Source organism: Theropithecus gelada, chromosome 1 (assembly GCF_003255815.1).
Source record: "Theropithecus gelada isolate Dixy chromosome 1, Tgel_1.0, whole genome shotgun sequence".
Taxonomy (NCBI): domain Eukaryota; kingdom Metazoa; phylum Chordata; class Mammalia; order Primates; family Cercopithecidae; genus Theropithecus; species Theropithecus gelada.
Window position 1 is genome coordinate 126,010,114 of NC_037668.1, and position 17,403 is coordinate 126,027,516.

Consider the following 17,403-nt stretch of genomic DNA (forward strand, 5'->3'; position numbering starts at 1 on the left):
TAAATGATTTTTTTTAAAGCACAAAGATAAAATGTGCTTAATCCATTCTGAATTATTGTAATGTTCTCATTTAAAAGCCACCATCTATCAAAGATTATCTTACTTTATATCAAAGGAACATCCATTAAATATTTATCCTTCTCATCCTGGAAATGTGCTCACACACAAGATGAGGGCCCTACCTGAGGAGACATTTCTATAAGTCATTTTATTAGCTCATCTCTGAATAAAATAGAACAGACACCGGAAGTTTACACCTAAAGAGCAGCACTCTTTTTAGGCTGAAGAGTGTGATTTCTGAAGGCCAATATTAAATTACACATTCTGAAGCCAATGAGTTAACTTATATTATCTTGGAAACAAGGAGTTACTACTTATTTTGTTTGACCTAAAATTAGCAAACATTTGCAAAAGGAAAGCTTGTTAAAATATAGCATATACCTGAAAGAATTTGGGTGGAAATAAAAAGCTTAGTACATAACTAGTGAGGGATAAAATTGTGTAAACTGTTCTCTTTTTGCATGGAAGTTCCTAACTTCTAGACTAGGTAACCATTGCTTCATATTTTATGCTTTATTTCTCCGGGTTTGAGGGGAAAAAAAACACACACACACAAACAAACAACAACAACAAAAAAACAGGTCACTACGAACTAAGAACAGTCCATAGAATATTCATGCATTCTCCTATTTTCTATACAATAGTAATGAAAAAAGTGAACATGTGGTCAATTACAGAAAATACTACTACAAATTTCAAGTTATATATGCACACAAATAATACCTAAATTCAGAAAGAAAATAAAGCCTCTCATCTTGTTTTACAGATTTCCCAGTAGGATACTTCATATTGGCAGTGAAAATATTTGAAAGCATAACTTAATAAGCCATAATTGCATCAACATCTAAAGTAAAATGAAATAAGTGAGACTTTTATCCTAAACAGTGAAATAGATCATAATGAAAACACTTTGGAAATAAAGAAGTTTCAAGATGCTATATCACAACTGCTGGCTTAAATTGTCAACCTGCATTTCTAGCCTGCATTTAGAATAATGGCAGTCATCCATGGCAAAGTTCCCCTGCTAGTCTGTAATACATGAAGAAGAAGAAAGAGGTCTATTTACAAGATTCAACTTACCCTTAGGCAGAGAAGTAGCAAACACTTTAAAGAACAATTCTTGGCAAAGACTGCAAGTCGAAGGCAAACCATTTAAAATAACGATCCTTCTGCAATTTTTATGATGTCCTCCATTTGTTCAAAAAAAAAAAAGCTGAATCTTAAGGGAAATTCTGAACAAACAGAAGTTCCGTTGAACAAGGCTATGACAATAATAGAGCACTTTTAAAAACCAAGTTAACCTCAAAATTTTCTTTTCTGAAAAGAGGTGAAGATATTTAAATGTAAGTGCTAAAATATAAGCATATATAAACATTGATACTATCGTAATCAACAGCTTTGACATAGAGATCACTCTACCATTGACCTTTATTGGTCACCTGCTGCATTCATACAAGAGACAAGATTTAGTAATAAAACTTCTTCTAGAAAAATCACACTGTAGTAGAGAGGTAGGTAGGTTAAATTATCATTGCAACACAATGTGAAAACTACTTTATTCATAGTAACTGATAGCTTTTCTTCAAAGATGGTGCCAACAATCCCTCCCATCCCTGTCTATGTCCGTGATGTTTATCCCATGAAGAGATACATAGAACCACAACAGCAGCCCATGAGGTGTGTGCAGGAGGTGGGGCAGCTTTGGGGAAGAAACAAGGCTAAGGAGGAGCCACACTGACAGAGACTTGGGACCTACATTCCCGTCCCTTGAATCTGGACTACTTTGTGAGTTTCAATGACCAATAAAATGATGGCAGAAGTGATGCTGTATCAGTTTTGAACCTGGTTTTAAAGAAGCTTGGTAACTTCCACTTTTGCTCCTTTAGAATCCAGACCTCTAGGTTGTAAGATACTATTTAGCCTACCAAAGGAGGAGAAGCCATATGAGAAAGAAGAAAGATGCCTCAGCTGACAACCAGTACCAACCGTCAACTACATGAGAGACCGTCTTGGTCCTGCCAGCATCAGCGGCGCTCCCACATCACTGAAATAGTTTGAATGAGCTCAAGGAAGACCAACAGAACTACCCACTGAGTCCTGCCAACTGACACACTTGCAAAAAATTGTAAGTTGTTATTGCATTAGGCCACTGAGGTCTGGAACGTTGATTATGTAGCAATTGATAACTAACATGAAGTGAGGAAAAAGTGATCAAGGAGTACATAGGCCTATAGAATCTAACCTGATTTTCCCAAGGCTAATCAGCTAATAAAGGACAAAAAGGCAATTCCCCTGAATTTTCATCCAGGATTGAATAATATTGCAAAGGCAAAAACACAAGCTGTATTCTTTTTGTTGTTGTTGTCATTGTTGTTGTTTGTTTGTTTGTTTCCAGGCAAATTCTGGCTGTATGGCCCAGGCTGGAGTACAGTGGCGCCATCTCAGCTCACTGCAACCTCTGCCGCCCAGGTTCAAGTCATCCTCCTACCTCAGCCTCCTGAGTAGCTAGGACTACAGGCATGCACCACCATGCCTGGCTAATTTTTGTATTTTTTGTAGAGATGGGGTTTCACCATGTTACCCAGGCTGGTCTTGAAATGGTGAGCTCATGAGATCCACCGCCCACCTAGGCATCCCAAAGTGCTGGAAACAAGTTGTTTAATGCAAACACCTGTGGCTGAATAAAACCTTAACCCAAGAAATAACCTGCACTGGGGTACACATTAGTACCTTCATTCAAGAATAAATTCATAGTGACCCAGAATCTGGCTAATGTCCACATAACAGCCCTAATTTGAGTATAAAATTAATATACTAATTACCCAGTATTAAAAATTTGAAAGCACTATCCATATATTACATATTTCAGAAGCAAATATAACTGATCACATGAGCTGACCCTCCCTCAGAAATGCTTTATATGAGACACAGTTTAATGATATGGCTTCTGACTATACTGGGAGCATCAATTATTTAACAGCATTTCTTTCTTTTGCAAAATTGAATCAAAAGCTATTATTTGCATGCTTACTATTGATCAGCAAGATACAAAACCCTGCATTGTAAATTCTAGTAGTTTGAATTCTGGGAAATAGTTTATGAATATGAATTTTAGGCTTTAGCCCTCAGAAAATAAATCACATTATTTATTATAGATGTTAAGGAAAATTTTAAATAGCCTTGTTTTTTCTGTGCTTTTTTTCTCACCTCCCACACTTCCCGCCAAGCCCATATGACCTCATGCTGGCCTAAGTTCCTTTGCTATTTCATAATTTTCTCAAAAGCAATATTTGAATAACAAAATTAAGAATAACATAAATATGTCTTCTTACATATACCTCGTGAAAGACTCCGTGTCCACAAATCACTCAGCTCCCTTCCTCGAATCAACATGCTCAACCTCCAAGTACAGCTGATCTCAGCTAGTTATTAGCATGCAGCTTTAACACAATACGATTATTTTATATACTGCTTTAAGTCTTTGATAGACTTAGAGAACGATGGTTTTGAAAAACAAAAAAGGAAGCCCTTCAAGATTGCAAGGGAGAAATATCAAGTTAAGCAACAGAGAAAAACCACAATAGCATCACTTGAGGTATCTGTGGGAGGTGGGGCAGCTTTGGGGAAGGAACAAGTCTAATGAGGAGTCACATTAACAGAAACCTGGGACCTACATTGTAAACTTTTCATCTACCTCCCTCGAGAAATCATCTGGAATCCCCACACTGCTTACCATTTTCTAAGAGCGAACTCTTTCTGGTATTGGAGAAAAATGATCAATTCTGTCTCAAAGTTGGCCTAGATTCAAAACGAATATTCTTCATGGACCCAGCTGACTTCAGGATCACATGCTTTTTACACAGAAAAGTTGCTGCTGAAAGAGGTCACTTTTCTTGCATAAGAAGGAGAGCAATGATACTAATATGTGAGTCTCTAATAGTTCTTTCTTAAACATACTGAAAAGGATGATACAAAGCCCAGAAGGATTCTACACCAGAGGACCCTAGAGAGAACTGATTTTCTACAGAATTTACGCATTTCAAACAAAAATACAATGTTTTCATGGAGGGCACAGAATAGTCTGCAACAATGTGATTTATATGGCTCTCTTACTTTTCTGACATTTGTTTCAGAAAACTTGCTTGAATACATTCTATTTTTCTGCAAAATGTGGATAATACCATATGTTGAAAAAGTAAAAACAGTGTGGTTATTTTCTGTGTTCTCACCATTTGGATATTATTTCTTACTCTCTTCACATCTCTTTTTTACTCATCTTTAGAATTCTTCAAAAGACTAGGCTCATGTTAGGTCACATATTGGAAAAAGTAGAATTACTAGAAAGACATTCTGTTGAGTTCAAAGGATTCAATTAGGAAAAAAAAATCAACAGGTAATTTTAATCAAATTTGTAGGCATGATTAAAGATTATCTACAATTTTCACATGTCCTTATTTGCTTTAGTATAAGCTGCTATCGAAAATAAATTTCCAGTTATCTATTAAACTATTGAAAGACATTTTATGAATAGGTAAGTTATTCTGTTGAGCTTACAGCCTATTTATTAATTTTTATATACTCAGTAAGAAAAAAAGGCAGTTGGTTCATTCAAAGTTACGTCTAAGTAAGAGTTTAACACACAAGGTACATAAACACAGATTTTTCTCATAAGACATCAGGATTACCCACAGTTCTCAAGTGGCATGATTCACATTTTTAAGGAATATTTAATGCTTCCCTTTTATTAAATGCTTTCCACAACATTGTGGGATGTATTGTATTTCTGACCCCTTCCTACCAAATGTCAGAGAACCTACCAATCATTGTGAGAATCAAAAATGTTTCCATACATTTCTAAATGTCCCCCAAAAGACAGGAACACCCAGTCACCCAGTTAAGAACTACTAGACTCACAATATGATTCAGGAAGGAAAACATCTTCACAAAATTAAAACCACTGAAACCTCTGCTTAATTTGGAAACCGTGATTTGCTTTTGCAACTGTAGCATTAGAGTAGTGGAACAAGTTTTGTGGTCTAGTGTATATTCATACTACAGGTGTGCTAAATTTGAATTATGTGTAAATTTTTTGAAGGAGTCAGTAACTTGCATTTTTGATAACGCAGAATGTCTCCAGGGAAGCCATGCTTAAGTCTAGTAACTAAATGTGATGGTCTGGTTGTGAATCAGTTGACCTCAGATACAGTTTCTACTACTTTAAAAACTCCTTTCTTCTGAGAAAAAGAATAATTAAATGACAGTGTATCGACTAACCTAATTTATCCTATTCAGTTTCCCACACTGAGGACAGAGAACAAAACAAGCATTTTATACACCTGTCTAAAGCTATTCTGATCACTAAAATTTGTACACTCAAATATTTAGCTACACCAATATTGTAATGGATCTTTTTTATGTTACATTGTAGGAAAAGACAAAGAAGTAGAAATACAGAAAAAAGTTAGCAATGGGATAAAAAGAAAAAACCAAAATACTGTCAATATCCTATTGCTCTATGAAGCACAGTGCTCATAATATTTTGAGTCTGAGAAACCAATTACAAAAAAACTATATTTTTAAATGCTTTCGCTGATGGAATGGATTCATGCTTCTTAATTGTTCCAGGTCTAAGAGAACCTTTCACCTGCTAACTTCTATTATGCATAGTCATAATGCAGTACAGAGTGAAGATATTTCCATTAACAACTATTTTTGGTATGCCCATTAGACACGAGGAAGGATAGTGCAGTAAAAAGACCTTAACCATAGATACTCCCGACACCAAACTAGTCATATGGCCTTGCCCATCTCCCAAAGAGAAAAAGAAAAATACTGGTACTGAGCTCTGTTTTTTTTTTCTTTTTTTTTTTAGATGGAGTCTTGCTCTGTTGCCCAGGCTGGAGTGCAGTGCTGCAAGCTTGGCTCACTGCAACCTCCGCCCCCCAGGTTCAAGCATTTCTCCCTGCTTCAGCCTCCCAAGTAGCTGGGACTACAGGAGGCCGCCACCACACCCAACTAATTTGTATATTTTTTAGTAGAGAAAGGGTTTCACCATGTTGGCCAGGCTGATCTTGAAATTGTGACCTCAGGTGATCTGTCCACCTTGGCCTCCCAAAGTGCTGGGATTACAGGCATGAGCCACCATGCCTGGCCACTACTGAGCTCTTTAGTCTGCATCAGATCTTCTTAATGCTAAATACTTTACATGCATAGTTTTCTCACTTAATGTTTACTGCATGCCATTATCATTATCTCCACTTTACAGATGATGAAACTAAGCCTCAATCATATCAAAATGCCCATAAAATTTCATGAAAATAAGAGGATGACACTTCATCTCAGTGCTTGTCCTCTCAGAACCAGTAATCTCAGTCTAATCATGAGGAAAACATGAGACAAATCCTAAGTGAGGCACACTCTACAAAATACTTGACCAATACTCCTCAAAAACTGTCAAGGTCATCAAAAATGGGTAAGTTGGACAAACTGCCACAGCCAAGAGGAGCCTCGGGAGACATAATACATAAATATAATTTGGTATCCTGGATGGAATTCCAAATCAGAAAAAGAACATTATGTAAAAACTAAGGAAATACGAATAAAGTATGAACTTCCATTAATAATAATGTATCAATACTGGTTCATTAATTGTGACAAAGCACATTTATGTAAGATGTTAAAGATAAAGGAAACTGACTTGGTGTAGGTGGGAAATCTCTATATAGTGTACTATCTCTGCTTCTTTTCTGTAACCCTAAAACTATTCCTAAGTTTTAAAATACATTTTAAAAAACTACCATGCTGAGAAAAAAAAATTAAAGTCCTTACAAGATGGAAAGATATACTATGTTCATGGGTCAGAAGACTCAATTTTGTTAAGATGTTGATTCCCAGCCGGGCGCGATGGCTCAAGCCTGTAATCCCAGCACTTTGGGAGGCCGAGATGGGCAGATCATGAGGCCAGGAGATCGAGACCATCCTGGCTAACACGGTGAAACCCCGTCTCTACTAAAAAATACAAACAAAAAAAAAAAAACTAGCCGGGCGAGGTGGCCAGCGCCTGTAGTCCCAGCTACTCGGGAGGCTGAGGCAGGAGAATGGCGTGAACCCGGGAGGTGGAGCTTGCAGTGAGCTGAGATCCGGCCACTGCACTCCAGCCTGGGCGACAGAGCAAGACTCTGTCTCAAAAAAAAAAAAAAAAAAAAAAAAAAAAAAAAAAAAAAAAAAAAAAAGATGTTGATTCCCCTCAAATTGATGTATCAAGTCAACACAGTTCCAATCAAAATCCTAGCAGATGCTTTTAGTAAAAATAGACAAACTTATTCTAAAATTCGTATGGAATTTCAGGTGACCTAGAATAGCCAAACCTTATGAAAAGGAAAACTAACCTTGAGAACTATAACTAACTGCTTTCAAGACTCACTGTGAAGACAATATGATACCAGTGTTAACACAGAAAACAGATGAATGCCACAGAATACAAAGTCCAGAAAGAGACCCACAAATATATTGACAACTGGTTTTCATAAAAGTGCAAAGGCAATTCAGTGGAGAATAGAGTCTTTTCTACAACAGTGTTAAAACAATTGGATGCCCATACAAAAAAACAAACAAAAAACAAACAAACAAAAAAACTTTGATCAATAACTCATACCATACATAAAATTTAATGTAAAATGTAACCTAGAGCCAAATGTATAACACAAAACTATAAAACTTCTAGAGGAAAACATGGCAGAAAATCTTTGCAACCCTAGGGAAGACAAATATCTTTTTAGATATGATACCAAAATACACATCATAGCACAAGAAATTGATAAATTTAACTTCATCAACAATAACAATTTCTGTTCTTTAAAACATCTGGTTGTTGTATTTTGTTAGTTAGTTAGTTTGTTTGTTGTTTGAGACAGGGTTTCACTCCAGTCGCCCAAGCTAGAGTGCTGTGGTGCAATCATGGCTCACTGCAGCCTCAACTTCCCGGGCTCAGGTGATTTTCCTACCTCAGCCTCCCAAGTAGCTGGGAATACAGGCATGCACCACTATGCCCGGCTAATTTTTGTATATTTAGTAAGGAGAGAGTTTCACCATGTTACCCAGGCTGGCCTCAAACTGGGTTCAAGCAATCCACCCACCTCAGCCTCCCCAAATTTTGGGATTACAGGCATAAGCCACCAGGCAGGGCCAAAAGACATTCTTAAGAGAATGAAAAGACAACCCACATACTAGGAGGAAATATTTTCAAGGCACATATCTGATAAGAACGTGAATCCATAATATTTTTTAAATTCTCAAAAATCAATAATAACAGAAACAAGCTGACCAAAAAAATAAACAAATGTCCTAAACAGACACATTACCAAAGAAGACATACAGATGGCATAAAACACCTGAAAAGATACTCAACATCATTCACCATTATAGAAAAACAAATTAAAAATGTTAAAGACTGATCATACATGTTTACAGTTAACATATGTTATTTTTGTTTTGTTTTTACATCTCTATTTTAAAAAGCTTGTTTGACCTATATTCCATTCACCTAAGACTACATACTATCAACATGACTTACTACCATTGGTGTCAATCTTGATTCCCTGGCTGAGGCAGTATTTTTCAGGTTTCTCTTCTGAAAAGTTATTCTTTTCCAACTCTTTACATACTATACTTTTCGGAAAAAAGTCACTACACCTATTTCACACTTAAAAAGTGAGAAGCCATGCTTCACTTATTTCAGGGCAGGGTACATAGGTTTGTAGTACACATGTCTTTCACATCTTTCACAAGTCAGATTTATCCCTAGTATTCTATAATTTTTATGCTATTTTGAATGGTATTGTTTTTAAGTTTTAATTTTCAATTATTTGTTGTGATTAGAATATATTTGATTTTTGTATATCAATCCTGCAGTATGTCTAATCTTATTTGTTCTAGTACCTTTTTGTAGATCACATTCGAATTTCTTTGTAGAGAACAAATAAGAGTAGCAAATAAAATAATTTTACTTATTTATTTACAAAATAATAATAATAATGTGAGAAAGCAGTCTTAACTAATGGGATGTGCAGAGAGCCCAGTTAAAGTCATACTTCTTTATGTAAAGTTACCAGCGTTGGGTAACTTCAAAAATGGGTGGCAGAAAAATTTATGTAAGAAAATGATTATTTTTAATTTCCTACCCTCTCTAAAAAGACATTTAGCAATGGGAGGCAGTTTACTACATATTCACCATATTTCATTCATTCATTCAACAAATATGCATACCTAAAAGTTTCATCAAATTATTTTATTCTATCATGTATCAATTTTCTAACTGCTAAAAGTATATGATTTATAGTGTTGGAATGATAAATACCCAATCCGCTACTCAACATTTAGTGACAGATATTAACTGTTAGCTATATGCTGATCTTACTAACAGAATACATAAAATACATTTAAAAAGCAAAATAACATAGAATGGAGACTAAAGATAATCATGTACATTGACGCAACTAAAAACAAACATTCCTACATAAATTCAACTCATTTCTATAATTTTACCTTTGTCTTAGCAACTCCACTTTTTGACATAGTGAACAATTTATATTTCACATGCATTCACCATTGTAGCTTTTTAAAAAATAATGGACATACTATACACACTCCTATAATATTATTTTATATTTCACTGCTGAAATTTTAATTAACATATACACATACTCAATAAAAACAGTAAAAAATATGAGTTTCATTCTCTGGAAATTTCATTATTAAAATTACTGTCATTTTACAATGGTAACATCTCATTTTGCTGTGCCCTACGTATACTGAAACACTATTTTTATTATAATAAAATGCAATAAAAACAGTTCTTCCCTGTGTTACTGTTATTTTGAAATCTCCTTATAAATTTTCTCCTAATGAGGGTAGGCTGTCATCAATAGATGCCCCCATTAAAATATGACAATGATGTTAATAGCTTAAAACTTGTACTGTACAGTTCAAAATTCACTTTTACACATATCTCTTTTCATCTACATACCAATTCTGTTAGGTGAATATACTTATCCCCATTTTACAGATGTATCCCCATTTATATGACAATGATCATAATAGCTTAAAACTTCTATTGTACAGTTTAAAATTCACTTTCACACATATCTCTTTTAATTCACATACCAATTCTGTTAGGTGGGCATTATTATTATCCCAGTTTTATAGATGTAAGTACTAAAGCTTAAGTTGTTTTCCTTGTCCTAAGCTACACAGCTAATTAGGGAAGTTCATTTTTCTCCACTGCTTTTAATCACATTAAATTGATGATCCTTCTATTCAACATATGGAGTTAATGTTCTATGAAAATAAAACTGGAATCTCTCAGTCTACATTGATCACAAATTGAATGTATCCTCTCAACACACTGTTTTAGTCTTTTATATCTTTGATAGAAGTGAACATCCTAATTATGCCCATGAGTTACATATATGAAATGCCTTCACCCCACTTTAATAAAACTCTTTCTTAATGCCAACATAAAAAATACTCTATATTAATTGGTAATTTTGAAAAGAGAGTCAGGGAGAGAGTCTGAACCAACAAAAGAGGAAAACATAGGAAGGAAAGGGAAAGACAAAGAAGGAGGGTGAGACAGAGAAGAGAGAACAAACATCCAGGAGTAGTGATGCGAATTATTTGCTTAGTTACCACAAAAGTAATAATTACACTGTAACTCTGTGGGAACAATGGAAATTTCACAGTAGCTCACGTTACTGTTATCACCTTATATCCTGATAACTGTGAAATTAATTTGTGGCACTACTGTATGTGTCGGCCATAAGCTGTTCCCTTGGTAACAGTATTATGCTACCATAGAGAAGGAATGTTTGGCAGTAAAATGGGCAGCAGCAAGCTGATTACACAGGGAAAAGCTTCTATCTAAATACACATAGCATAACAATCACCCCTGGAAAAACTACATGGCTTACCGAAAGAGTTCTCTCTGTTCACTGTCCATTATCTGTTGGCTGAACTAGTTCAAATGAATAACAAGTAATGATCAAATTACCGGTTTATATTTTACAACAGAGTCTTATCTTTTTAAAAAAAATGCAAGAAGGAAATACAAAAATGTAATACATTTCTCTTGCTTTCTTTTCTATTTCCTCCCTTGAAATTATTACTATGCTATTAGAAGCCATGCAAACGCATATATACACAAATATACATATGCTTCAATGAAAAGCAGGCATGCAGCTGATAGCTCGGCAACCCTGAGGTATAAACAAAGATACCAGACATATTTTTTAAAATAATTTTGCTTAAGGAAATTCATTTCAGTAGGAAGATCAGTTACTCTGCTGTCTCCTACCTACAAAGTTACAGAAGGAAAAGTTCAACATTTGGCCAAAAGGATAGTAGCTTACATTTCTTCTTCTTTTTTTTTTTTCTTTTTTCAGCACAGAATTTTGAAGACAGAATACACTAAAATGGAAGAACATGACTACATGACATCATAAGAAATCCTGAATTAGAGGTGTATATTTGAAAGGTCATGCATCCTGAGCTGCCAACGGCTTAACAACCAGAGGCAGAGGCCAGCTTTGCCAGCTCACTGCTTCTACTCATCTTTCATGATACTAGCCAGGCTGAACATAGTTCCAGGATGATAATGAATTGGCTGGGCATGCTGTTTATATTAGTTAGTATGTACTGCCTGTACTAAACCAAGTATCATGAGGCTAGCACTATTTTGCCATTTTTCAGAAAGAAAATATGAACCCTTCAAAACACAGTAAGCCTTTTTAAAAGTATATATTTGATTTTGAGATAATCAGTATGTATGCAGGGATATGATTGCATCTTAAGATTTATGATAAGTTCTGATGAGTAATATTTTCTTTCTACATGCAAGGCAAAGTTAATAGTAACTAGAAAGTCTTTATTTGGCATATCATAGATTTCTGTCGACCAAAACAACTAACTCTGGGAAACATAAGGTTCTGACAACTTTAGAAGAGTTAAGTCACAGACAAAAGTTTATTGGATCTTAGGTGGCTCCTACCCACCAATTCTTTCTTTTCCAAATAGAACATAATAGATTTTCAATATGTGTTAAATAACTGAAAAAATATCCTCAAAAGTCTTTTTTGGCCATCTTCCCAACAAGAACATGGTCCTAATCTATATGTAGAGTCCTTTGCTCTGACATTTATTCCTCCAGAATTATTCTCCTAACTCATATGTCTGGATGGTCTCGCTGAATTGTTATAGAAAACTAAGAATGTGAACTATGAAATGTATTTTTAAATTTTTATAACCATCTAGTCATACACAGAATAACCACAAACTGAGCTAATAAACCATGGTTTCACAGAATTCCTTGTGACAATCAAGTAAATAGTGAAATAGTTTCTGCTATTACGAATTTTATCACTTATTCAGTGTATGACCATGGGCAGACATCTTCACCTCAATCCTGTGAGGTGGGTACTATTATTATACCCATTTTAAGTATAGATTTCCAATATTTGTTAAATATTCAATATTTGTTATTATAAAATGGGTGTAACAATAGTACTTACCTCACAGGATTGAGGTGAAGATATTTGTCCGTGGTCATACAAAATGAGCATAATAATAGTACCTACCTCACAGGATTGTTATTAAGAATAAACAAGATAATCTATACAAAGTAACACATTATTGAAAAATTAAATGATCAAAATAAAGCTTGATGTTATTGTTATACTTTATTTAAGAAATACATCTAAAGTATTTTAAAATGTATTCACTTCAGTTATTTGAAGTTTCATCTGCCATATCATAGAGCACATATATGTTCAGAAACATCTGTTAAGTATCTCTATGTACCAGATAATAAAGGTGGTATCTCCTTGTTAACTTTCTGTCTTGTTGATCTGTCTAATGTTGACAGTGGAGTGTTGAAGTGGGAGGGGGGAGGGGGGAGGGATTGCATTGGGAGTTATACCTGATGTAAATGACGAGTTGATGGGTGCAGCAGACCAACATGGCACAAGTATACATATGTAACAAACCTGCACGTTATGCACATGTACCCTACAACTTAAAGTATAATAATAATAAATAAATTTTAAAAAATAAATAAATAAATAAATAAATAAAGGTGGTATCGAAGACAGAAAAGGCATTGTATCTGGCAGACAGAAGTATAAAGTCCAGCCTTGCCACTTATGAGAGTTCCATCTTTAAATTATGGAACCTTTCTGAATCTCCATTTTCTGTCTATAAAAAGGGGTAGACATTATGTCTCTACCTGCTTATCATTAAATTAAAATTCATATTCCTTTCTATGGCAAGGAAACAAGTCCTATATAGTCTTGTAACTCATCTCCCTACACCAAGCTTCATCCACACTGCCTTCTTTAGGTCAAGCTTGTTCCTATATCAAGGTGTGCCTGGAAGTCTTTACACTGTGCTACAGTGCTACACCTCCTCTAGCCCTATAGAATGGAAAATGGAAGCACAGAGACATTATACAATGGTTAGCCAGTCACATTGCATCAAGTAAAAACAACAAGTTCCCATGAAGTTTATTATTATTGGAGTGGCTTTAGTACTTCTTGGGAAGCACTAATGATGACCCTGCTTTGTATGATCAATCAGCAAATTTTCAAAAAGTTTACTGAGTATATGACAGTAATTTCTAGAGGCAAAGATATACCTGCATGAATAAGCTTTCATCCTGAAAAAAAAAAATCACCTTCTGAAACTCCATGCTAGTTATCTGAAACAACAAAGGTGAAGTACAAATTATGTGATCTATCATAACCTGAAATAAACATATGTTGCTACTCTGTGATTTTGGTCTTTATCTCAGTCTGACCCATTTATTGAGACTGTTACCTCAAGATGCTCTCCCATGGAGCTTTCACTGAGAATACTTTAATCCATTTTCTTAAAAATCCATAACAAAATTACTAGAATCTCAATGTCTTATCAAAACTTTTTTTGTCTCAAAAATGATACATTAAAAAGATAATCTTCAATAAATGTAGGTAAAGTATTTTATACCTGCAGCGTTGAATTGTTCCACTGGAGGGTAGCAGGGGGGAAAAAAGTTCACGTTGCCTAGAACAGAACCTTGTTGTTACCTTAAAGTATGTTCTTTCTGGATTTTCTAATTCAATCATCCTCCTCTTCCAATGCACATCTCCAAACCTCCCATTTCACTTGTTCAATTCCCCCATTAGTAGTGATATTTACGCTCCTCAGGATCTCTGTGTAACAAAGTCATTTAGTGGAGGCACCAGAACTAGACTATGGAAACATTCAAATCCCATATTTGCCATTTATTTTTTGTATAAATGTAGATGTCTTCATGATATTAACTGTAAAATTAAAGTAAGAATAATACTTTAAATTTAAGTAATAATACCTACTTCATAGGAGTGTCACAAGAATTGAGTAAATACACTTAAAGTATTTAGAAAAGTTGTTTGCACATAGTAGGTGAGCAACAAATTATAGCTATAATTATTATTGATTTCTCTTATTTTTTCTTATCTATTTACTTCATCCAAGTTTTTACCATTGAAATTCTATTTTTCATCACCTCAAATAACTTTTTATAAAGAGCCCACTTGCAGTTCTTCCATCATGCCTTTTTTTTTTTAGAATATCCTAATTCTAGATGAAAATATCCATGTCCACAGTGAAAACCTGTGCAGAAAACTAGCCTCATAGTCTAAATTCTTTCATTGATTGAGCTCTCAACACTGCACAGCAATGGAACTTAACTTCTTTGGTCAAACTCCCACTCTCCCATTCCCCAGAACAACTCTTTAAAACTTTCTTCTTTCTCTTCCAATTTCCAAGCCAGTCCTATTCCATTCCTTCATCCTCACCAGATAACCTTTCTTTCTACTTCTGTGTCAAAATCAAAGTTTTCCAGTGGCACTCCCAAATAGTGCTGCCACCATCTCTGTGAAACTATTTGTAACTGCCACTGTCTTTTTTTCTGCCTGTTATCATGCTGGTGTTTCTGACCCTCCTCCTAGTAAAGAGAAATCCCTACAAGTGTAATTAGATTCCATCTCCTTCCACCTTCTGTAGAGTCACATGCTTTTAACTTTCATCTCTTCTGTTGTTTCTTGGAGCCTCCTTAATATCATTTAATTATGTTTGATTGCTCCGATCTGGTAACATTTCTCCCTGAGTCTTAACATCTCCTTCCTCCTCTGTATAGACAAAAAGTAGGAAAAAAGTTTGTCATCTATAGTGACAATCTCCATTTCCTTTCTTTGCATTCATCCAGCCATTCATTCTACAACCTATTCCAATTGCTATGGACTGAATGTCTGTGCCCATCAAAATTCACACGTTGAAGCCCCAATCCCATTGTGAAGCCTTTGGGAGGTAATGAGGTCATGATGATGGTGCCTACATGGATAGGATTAGCATCCTTCTAAAAAGAGGGCAGAAAGCTAGTTAGGTCTCGTTCCACCATATGAGGACACAGCAAGAAGACAAAACTCTCTGTAAGTCAGAAAGAGGGCCTTCACCAAGAACCTCTACTGGCTCCTTGATCTGAAACTCCTAACCTCCAGAACTGTGAGAAGCAAATGTTGGTTGTTTAAGCTACCCCACTGATGGCATTTTGCTATAGCAGCCAAAACTGACCAAAGCACCAATTTAGTTTCTGCTTCTACTCTTCAAATGGATACAGCTTATGTCACTAATTATGGCCCTGCCACGACTTATATTTTACTGGGAGAGATGCATTAAAGATTTTTAAAACGTAAGATAATACAGCATATTAGATAGTTTTAAGTTCTCAGAAGAAAAATAAATTAGGAAAACAGATCAGAAGTGTTAATGCTATAGGTTGAGTTCCAATTTTATATGGTAGCCAAAAAAGGTGAACCTGAGAAGGTTAACATTTGAGGAAAGAACTGAAGGATGAGAGGAAACATCTGGGGGCATAGAAATATCTAGGGGCATGCAAATATCTGGGGACAGAGGGAACAGCAAATGGAAAGGCCCATTTTTTTCTCTCTCATGTTTCTTTTTTCCTGTATTCTGTGAAACTGTTTTATGGTTTGCCTCCTCTCTCCCTTATTGAAATTTCAACCATGTAGAGTAACTATTCACTGCTCAGCATGTTTTTTTTTTTCCAATTTCTGTAGTTCTTGTCTCAATTGTTTAATTTAAAATATGTGATAAAGATTATTTATTTTATTATTTGAGTAGTAGTGTCTAATTTTCATACAAACTTAAAATATCTCCTTTTAATATTTTAGAAGTGGGATATAAAATATAAATAACAAATTAAAATTAAAATACATCAGTGTGTCAATTGAGCTTTTACTTTGTAAAGGGCACTATGTCTAACAGAAAAAATGATGCAAAGAAGCCAGATTGTAGTGGGTTGAGGTATGACTGGGAGGTAAAGACGTGGAGTCACGCTGTTCAGATTACATATTCAAAAAGCTTGGCAGTGAAATGCCTTCCAGATAAATTTGTAGTTGGATACAGCACAATTCTGACAGTTGGCTCTAGCAAATTCTTTCAGGTTTTTAAAACTATTTAATTATGAACATATGAACATAAGCCTTAATTAAGACAAATCTTTCTTCTGCCTGAATAAGAACTGCCAAGATGTCAGAGGGCAAGACTAAAAGTTCCTGTCTGAACTCATTTTACAGTCTCCACATTTGCAGACTGTATAATGCTCCATTCTACCAGCAATCACTCAGCACATTCTCACACTGTTTTAGGGTCACCTCTTCTGCAGTAGGAACTTTGGACTCGTACAATAAGAAATATACAAGGAACCACAGAGTCAGAAGCAGTTTGTACTACTCAAAGCATAATTTTCCTTCTGGAGCCTCAGATCTATCCCTCAGATATTTCTTTCACCAAGACTCCCAACTATATCTTTTCAAGATTCACTATCAAGAGACATCTGACTTGTGAGGTCTTATCCTCCCTTAGTACAGAAGTCCCAGTTCTCCCACTTATCCTTCTTGCCTTGGTTGACTTTTCTGAAACCTAGATCTCTTGCCATTAAAAAAAAAGTGTCAAATTTCCACAAATCCACAAAATCAACCCTTTTTCTCCTGTGCTATAGTCCAAGATGTTGGTCCTGAAGTAATTTCTGATTATTTTTCAAAAGTTCTATTGGATCGTATGTCAGTTTTTTTTGTAATGTTGTTGTTTGTTTAATTCATAATATCTTTTCCTCAAACTAAACTGAACTGGCAAGAAACAGATACCTGCAAAAAACTGAGACAGGCAAACCTGCCTTTTAATGATTCAAAGTTTAGTTAGTTCTTACATGCCTTCAACATAAAATTTTATTAATCTTTCAAAATGAACATA

General features: G+C 35.1%; 1 protein-coding gene and 1 long non-coding RNA gene across 4 annotated transcripts in view; one reads left to right on the forward strand and one right to left on the reverse strand.

Annotated features, from left to right (window-relative positions):
* The window catches only part of DPYD (dihydropyrimidine dehydrogenase), an 849,957-nt gene that overhangs the window by 706,639 nt on the left and 125,915 nt on the right, over positions 1-17,403 (reverse strand). The window lies entirely within an intron of this gene.
* Positions 10,940-12,100, forward strand: LOC112636914. The gene is made up of 3 exons (XR_003122350.1): positions 10,940-11,091; positions 11,237-11,317; positions 11,499-12,100. It is a non-coding gene; the product is annotated as an uncharacterized LOC112636914 (long non-coding RNA).